General features: G+C 37.9%; 1 non-coding gene across 1 annotated transcript; it reads right to left on the bottom strand.

Annotated features, from left to right (window-relative positions):
• Positions 1–4,615: 4,615 nt before the first annotated feature.
• On the bottom strand, positions 4,616–4,722 carry LOC118758351 (U6 spliceosomal RNA). The gene has a single exon (XR_004995649.2). It is a non-coding gene; the product is annotated as a U6 spliceosomal RNA (small nuclear RNA).
• Between the last annotated feature and the right edge of the window lie 4,007 nt (positions 4,723–8,729).

Genomic DNA, 8,729 nt, shown 5'->3' with positions numbered 1-8,729 from the left:
GCTGGTGGGAGTGCAGACTTGTACAGCCTCTATGGGAATCAGTTTGGCGAATACTCAAACAACTCAAAATCAACATACCATATGACCCAGCAATAGCACTCCTTGGGATATATCCAAAACATCTCCCACACAAGAAACCAACATGCACGCCTATGTTCATAGCAGCACAATCTACGATCGCAAAAACCTGGAAGCAGCCAAAATGCCCATCAGTGGAAGACTGGCTAAGAAAGCTATGGTTCATCTACTCCATGGAATACTACTCAGCTATTAAAAAAAACGAAATGCAATTCTTTGTGGACAAATGGGCCCGACTGGAATCCATCATGCTAAGAGAAATGAACCAATCCCAAAAGGTTAAATACCACATGTTTGCCTTAATCTGAGATGAAAAGAGAACAACTTGGAAAATAGTACCTGTATATTGTAATATTAGTGCAATCTCTTATAACCTGTATCCAATGCAATAAGATAAGGCGATATAATCTATAAACCAACAATTAATGTCAGAATACTTAAGATCTACATCGAAAATCTGTAAAACCTACTATACCCTCAATACTCTATGTTAACCTGTAATGGGGGGGAGTGCAGGGAAATCTTTCAGGACCATAAAAAGAGTGAGAAAAAAGTACAATATAGCCTATCAAGATCAAATCTGGTAATTCATAGATAACAGACTCAAAGCAGCACTAAACAACACTAAAACTACTATACCAATGCATGAGGGGGGAATCGGGTGCGATCCTGACAACCTCTTAACAGGAGGTCATGTGCGTGGAGCAGGGGAGCACTCCAGAGTGGAGCAGGTGGTAAGGAGGAAGCTTGGATCCCAACCATGAAGACTCCCAGACCTTCACCACAAACTATTAATACGAGCAACAAGGACTATATCCCAACTGCCAAGGAGGCCACAGGGAATTGGATGCCCTCGGAGGCTGAGTACTCTGAGGTCACCCACCCCCAACCGGAGCTTCCGCAGGGGATGGAAGAAGTCCAAACACTACCGTGCAGAAACCAACGTCATCGGAAAGACAACCAGAAGCCCTGAGTGGTCTGCAGAAACAGAAGAACAATAAACGTCCTTCGGGACCAGGGAGGAGAGCTTTCTCTGGTCCGAGCCTGGCTCCACCTCTGGACCCCCCCTCCCTCGCAATGACCATCGGGATGGCTTCGAAAACCCCTCACAGCAAACAAACAATCATACAAACTTAAAAAAAAAAACCTAAAATAAATAAACAACAGAAAGTAGAACTTGAAATCTGACAGGAAAGAGCTGGCATGGATTGGCTCATGCCTCGCTGGGTGGGTCACAAAGATTAGTTTTACTCCTCACCATGGTGTTGAGGATTTTCCTGCACACCCCCCCCCCCAAAAAAAATGTTCTGCACCTAAAATGTTGACATATATCTTGTTAGAGTTACAAGCCAGTCTGGATTATCCTAAAATCTGCCAAGATCAGCAAAATTTTACTTCAACACAACAACTGACTAAATACTAAGATGAAATGGACACGAAACAGCTGAATGGTGCCTTATGGCCATTTTAAGGTATAGAGCAGCCGGTCCTGTATATGAACTAAATTGAAATGTCAATGAGCTAATCATAGGTTGTGGCTAGGACTTGTTTTCCTTTTTTTTTTTTTTTAAAATTTATTTATTTATTTATTTTTTTCTTTTTAATACACTGGTTACTCAAAACCATGTCAACTCCATAACATTGCAAATTGCTGTTGATGTTATATTGGGACTCTTAATTGACTGTGATGATATTCTGCCAGCTCAAACTTCAGACCAGAAAAGGTCTCCCCAAGAAACTGTTCAACCAATCTGGACAATAAGTAGCTGGACTCTATGCTTGGTATATGTTTGCAATGAAAGAATCTTGATTGAATTTGAACTGTAATACTGCATCAAGGTGGAGGAATCCACCGGGGGGAGGGGAGGGGGAGGGAGGGGGGGATTCCCAGAGCCTATGAAACTGTCACATAATGCAAAATAATTAACAATAAAAAAAAAACATAATATGCAGGTAAGACTTAGGATACACCCACTTCCTTTCACCCTCATTTGTCTTACACGAACTCTCGGCAGTCTCTCACCTAAACAATTGCTTTCTTTTCAGCAAAGGGTTATTCTTCTCAGCACCCTTCTGGCTCTTTTTTTCTTCTTTCCTTAGCCATTACACTCTCTCTCTCTCTCTCTCTCTCTCTCTCTCTCTCTCTTTCTTTGACAGAATGGTGTGGGCAGGGTATTTGACCTATCCATTAAGACACAACTTGGGATGCCTGCCTCACATACCACAGAACCCACGGTTAAATCTCAACTTTGCTCCCTTCTAGCCTGTGGTAATGCAGAACGTAGAAGCAGTAGTGATGGTTCAAGTGATTCCCACTGCCTATTACTGTTCTGTAGATCTAGAGTAGATTTCAGGTTCCCGGGTTGGCCTTGCCCAGTCCAGGAGCAAACCACTGGATGGGAGAAATCTGTCTGTGACTCACAACTATAAATAAAACTTAGGAACAGTGCACCATTTTAACCAGTTTTTAAATGTACAAGCCTTTGGTATTAAGGACATTCACAAGATTGTATAGCAATGACCACTGTCTACTTAGAAAACTTCCTAATCATTCAAAATGGAAACTTTGTAATTATCAAGTAATGATTCCTCATTTTTCCATTTTCTTACTGTTAGTAATTTCAGTTTTACTTTCTGTCTCTAAATTTGCCTTTTTTAGGTACCTTATATAAGTAGAATCATGAAATATCTGTGTACTTAATTCTAAGTTGTTTTATTTGGCATAATATTTTCAAGGTTCACCCATGTTTTAGCATGTGCCAGAACTTCACTTCTTTGATTGGTTAATAGCATTTAAGTAAATGAATAAGGTATATTTTGTTTCCTGGTCCCTGTGTGATACACATTTGGGTGGTTTCCATCTTTGAGCTATTATGAGCAGTACTGCTGGACACATGGATTCACACATGGAATGGAGTTGCTGGTTCATGTAGTAATTCTGTGTTTAACTTTCACAGGTACTTTCAAATTACTTTCCATGCTGGCTTCTGCACAAGTAATGGCCAAGGGTTCCAATAACAGTGCCCTAGGATTCCAATTTCACTACGACTTGATCATTGTTGTATTCCAATTTTTGTTATATTTTATATCTTATAATAGTCAGTATTTCATTGTTGTTTGTCATATTTTATCTGTCATATTTGGAGGCATTTGATGGCTTAGTATTCTTGTCTTCTCTTTCCTATCCACTTTTGTCACTTAATCATTTAGTGCCAGCCCTTGGCATTAACTATCACAGACATGCTGATACATATTGCTAGCCCCAACCTCCTATTAAACTCAGACAAGTCTGTTTTTGAAAAATTCCGAGAGCCTGATGCCATGGCTCAATGTCTAAATTCTCTCCTTGCTGGGATCCCAAATGGACACCATTTTGTTCCCCACTTGGACACTTCCTATCCAGCACTGTCATAGCCTGGAAAAGCAGTAGAGGTTGCTCCAAAGCCTTGGAACCTTGTGAAGCATTGTGAATAGGTTTTTGAGGAATGATAGGCTTTTGTAGTGGAAAAATCTTCTATTGAGGTAGATTTTAATTTTTCCTATAGTATACAATAGCTGCTATTAAAACTTAAAAGTAACTAAAGTCTTCCTCCAACCATAAGTTCTGTTATGCAAGTGCAAGCTACTCAAGGAAAAATATGACAACTTTTTATTATTGTTGTTAGTGACTTGCTTTCTATTTTTGCACTTTTTAATTATTTTTAATTCATTAATTACATTGTATTATGTGACACAGTTTCATAGGTACTTGGGTTCTCCCCACCCCTTCCCAAAACCTCCCACCATGGTGGATTCCTTCACCTTGTTGCATAACCACAGCTCAAGTTCAGTTGAGATTCCCCCATTGCAAGCATACACCAAACATAGAGTCCAGCATCTTATTGTCCAGTCAAGTTCAACGGCTTCTTAGGTATACCCTCTCTGGTCTGAAGACAGAGCCAGCAGAGTATCATCCCGATCAATTAAAAGCTCCAACATACCATCAGCAAAAATTTACATCATTATGGAATTAATTGACATAGTAATGAGTAACCAATATGTTAAAAGTAAATGCGAGTTCTTAACCACCTTCTGTGACCACCTCATTGACATTTCCATTTTAGTTTATACACAACATATAACATACATAATATAACATGTTATACATAACATCATATCATCTTAAATTAAGGCAAACATGTGGTATTTAACCTTTTGGGATTGGCTCATTTCCCTTAGCATTATGGTTTCCAGTTTGGCCCATTTGACCACAAAGAACTGCATTTTGTTTTTTTTTAATAGCTGAGTAGTATTCCATGGAGTAGATGAACCATAGCTTTCTTATCCAATCCTCTGCTGATGGGCATTTTGGCTGCTTCCATGTTTTTGCAATTACTGATTGTGTTGCTATAAACATAGTACTACATGTTGGTTTCTCATAAAACAAGTGTTCTGGATATATTCCTAGGAGTGCTATTACTGGATCATACGGTATGTTGATTTTGAGTTGTTTGAATGTTCTCCATACTGATTTCCATAGAGGCTGTACCAGCCTGCAAAAAATATGGAACGCTTCACGAATTTGCATGTCATCCTTGCGCAGGGGCCATGCTAATCTTCTCTATATCGTTCCAATTTTAGTATATGTGCTGCCGAAGCGAGCACTGATTTGTTTTCTTATTTGAAAGGCAGAACACATGCATATGTGTGAGAGAGAAGAGAGTAAGGGGAGAGAATCTTCCATTTATTGGTTCATTTTCCCAAATGAACTCAATCACTATGGTTGGGCCAACCCAACTCCAGGAACCAGGAATTCTGTCCGGATCGCCCATCTTAATGGTAGGCTCCCAAGTACTTGGGCCATCTTCTGCTTCTCCAGGAACATTAGCAGGGAGCTGGAGCAGAAATGGAGCATCTGGACTCAATCCAGTGCCCATATGGAGTGCTGGCATTGTCAGCAGCAGCTTAGCATGTACCACAATGCCGACACTAATGTCTAATTTTTGAACCTTAAAAATCCTAATTACCTATTTTAATGGGACTTGAGACATGCTAATTCTCTTATTCACTCAAATATTCTTTAAATACTCATTGGGCTTCATAAGATATTTTTATTAAATATGATCAACCATTCGCTTTTTTTTAGTTAATGAGAAGGAAAAATTCAGTTTCTGTGTTGCTGAGCAGTCAGCAGGAAAGCCAACATAAAATATAGACTCAATGTGCTCCATATTTTCTGATTTTTTATTTGTCCTAATATCAGCCAATGAAAAAATAATTTTGTTGTGTGCTTTAAATTTAATGTTGCCTCTGAGATATAAGAACACATCTTTCTATTTTATTTAAGCAGGTGTGTATCATCATGATTGAAATCTGCCTGGACACTCCTGGTGGCATATTTGAGTTAGATTCACCTTGGTCACAGGCAAATGCAGAGTTTTCTCACTGTCATTAGATTGAATTAATTTGTATATTATATGAAGTTTATTACAGTAAGCATATGATATGTGTATTAATATGTTATGTGGATATGCATAATATACTACATTTATGTTAACATAAACTTAGCATGCTATTGTATTATAATTTTAAGTATCATATATGTGTCTGGGAAGTAATGTTGGACACTTAGCAGGTGTTCTATAAATATTAGAGATGGCATTGATGGTGGTGGGACTCTACCTCCTCGGGACCAAAAAGAATAAAAAGAAGAATTTGTTCTCAATTTTTTTCTGTCTATCGTAATGGATAAATCGGCAATCTGCAGTGGAGCCTAATTTACAATATGCAGTGAAGATGGATTTTAATTTTATTACCAACTGTACGTATTTCTTTTTCTGAAATGGCTGTAAGAGCTGTTGATGCGGTACACTCACATTTCATGTTTCTATTGTATAAAATCCCACTGAGCTCTTTGAGATAAGAAAAAAATAAACTCAAAAAGAATTAATGGTCAAAAGTCACACGTTCAGGGAGGTCAAAGAAAATAAATATGTTCAGCACTGGGCCTAAAGGTTGAAACAGATTAACTTAAATGGCTCCACTTAGTGAATATGACAAAGTTCCAACGCTTTATGGCAGCCGCAGTATTTCATGCTTAAAAGTTGGGTTCAGATACATTCTTTCTTCATTCTCGTACAGACCATAAAAAGGGACACCAGTTCCCTATCCTATAACGGCAATGAGAAATGAAAATATGACTGTATGAGCTTGCCATCCAAACTAATGAGACCATGGATTATAATGCAATAAAATAATAATCCGTCTCTGCTTTTCCTGCAGTGTTTTTTTAATTTATCCATGACATCCTATGTGGAGTTGTTTATTCTGCATTTCTAGCTGGCCATGGAAATTATTCTCCTGTGATCAGCAAGGGACTATTTGATATCTCTCCAATAGGGTTGTACCAACCCTAGTGATTAGAAGGATTTCTTATTCACCCCCTTAGGAAGGATTAATGACAGAGAACAAGGGCTTTGTTTAAAAACCAGGTACCATGACTTCCTGGAGCTTAACGAAGAGAGTCAAAAAGGTATTAAAACATTATATAAAGAAGCTTTTCACACAAAAAAGTATAAACTTGATCCGCCAAATAGCACTTGGTTGATGAAGTCCTAGCTGTCACTAAATAAGCATTTTTTAAAAGACACTGGTATTGTGATCAGCCACTTCTTAATCCAAGGTCTGGTAGAACACTGTAACTCAGGCTGATTAGTTGGGGAGATGATTTCTTAATTATTATTTTGTGTAACTGAAGTCTAAACTATGCAGTCTTTATACTCAATTATTTACTAAAAAGAAATAATAATATCAAAAGACCTGGGGACTATTGTAATAGCTGGGAACTATATATTTTCTACTTTATCTATGGTATTCCAATTTCTATTAAATAGAAATCTTAATGTTATCTTCTGTTTTCTTTATCTGATCCATATAACAGGGGCAATTACACTTTTTGTGTGAGCCAAAGATTACTTGATGGTAGTCGTCTCTGTTTAGGGGACTTCTCCTCAGCCCCAGGTTCTCAAGATCTGGCTGAGAAAACTTTAATAATAAAAAATATCAAAAGTAATAGCAAACAGAACGTCAATGGAATGATACCAGTGTTGGAATTTGGACTGCATTGGATCTTTTGTGAATGTACCCCTTTATGAAAGTTCAGTTTTGAAAGTAGTGATAGTATTTTCCATCTCACATCTGGTTAGCTTACTGTGAGATTTAATTATGAGAAAGATTTTTTTTTTTTCACATTCTGCCTCATGTTCATTCAGGAAAAAGTAGGAATTTTGGAATCACCAAATTTTCTCTCAAGCTATTCAATAAGTGCTATGGCCAGGATGTTACTGGTTTAAGAGGGAAAATATGGAGCACAATTTTCGCTTGCTTCTGCTCTGCCTGCCTGTGCCCATCTCTGGAGTCCTTAGACAGCAAAGTTTCTGCAAAGGAAACCCAGTTTCAGGATGATGATATGTTCTGTGTCCAGTCAAGATGAGAAAGGCACTCATTTCTATCCCACTGCTCTCCTTATCCAAGCCTTAACGTGATGGTAAATGCGGAAAAAAAGAGTTTAAAGTTATTTCTCTTTGAAGCAGAACTGACTTGTGTGAATTGAGGTTTTTTTTTTTAAAGCAGGAGTTTTTCCACTTCTTACTCTCACCCATTGGAAGCATAGATGGAAAGTATCTTCTTACATAATAATTAACTGTGATGAGCTAAATGATACACAGATGCAAACACTGTATTATTCTATAAATATCCCCCTCTGTTTTCATGATTATTTTACAAAACATAAGGAAAAGGTTGTTTTGACCCACTTGTGACTTTATTGAGTTATCTACACAAACAATACAATCTCATTTGTTTTGTTTCCCTTATGAACTGAATGTATTCTTATTAACCCCAGTGACATCTGAATATATGTTTTGTTTACTGCCAGACTTTGCTAAGTTTATTGATATATTTTACATTAAGCTGCCTGGTAAATCTGCAAAAGCAGCAATTATTGCAGTGAATTGAATTTCTGAAGTAATGCTCGGATACTAATGACGCTGTCCAGTGCCAGTGATAACTAGCCACGAGCCAGGTTCTTCCCAATAAATGGGAGGTTTATAATTAGGTGGTGGTTTTCCTTTTATAAACTGAATGAAATTAGTAGTGAAAATCTAGACTTTCTTCTCTCTGAACTTTATTAAGTCAAATGAATCAGTCTGGTATTTAAAGCAAGTAGCTCTAGCTAGAAAAATGGCATGGTATGTGTGATTACAAACCTCTTCAAAAATTAAAGTCATAAAGATAGTGTAAGCTTATTTCATTCAGAGGATTGTCTTTTGTAGGCATTTTTACTAGTCTTAATGAATTATTTAAGTACATTTTAAAGTTATTGCCCAAAAGTGATGGTTAAGGAGCCTTTTCTATACCCACATTCTCAGACTTTTCCACCTGTTTCTTAAACAATCTCTGTCATTCCTTCCGTGCAAATCGCCAGAAATCTTGAGCTCCCTCCCTGTCTCACATCCAGCAGTCCTAGGATCTTGGTGGATCCCCATTCAAGAAGCAATGGTATTTAGTGAACCCTCTGGACCCACTGGTCAGAGCCTCTCTCTTCACCTCCTCCTCCAAACTGCAATTCTATCCCGGAAATCCTCCATATTGTCACAAGCCCTGCTCCCAGC

The sequence above is a fragment of the Ochotona princeps genome, chromosome 1 (assembly GCF_030435755.1).
Source record: "Ochotona princeps isolate mOchPri1 chromosome 1, mOchPri1.hap1, whole genome shotgun sequence".
In the NCBI taxonomy this organism is placed as follows: domain Eukaryota; kingdom Metazoa; phylum Chordata; class Mammalia; order Lagomorpha; family Ochotonidae; genus Ochotona; species Ochotona princeps.
Note: the sequence above shows the minus strand (reverse complement) of the source record. Positions and strands in the feature narration are given on the sequence as shown.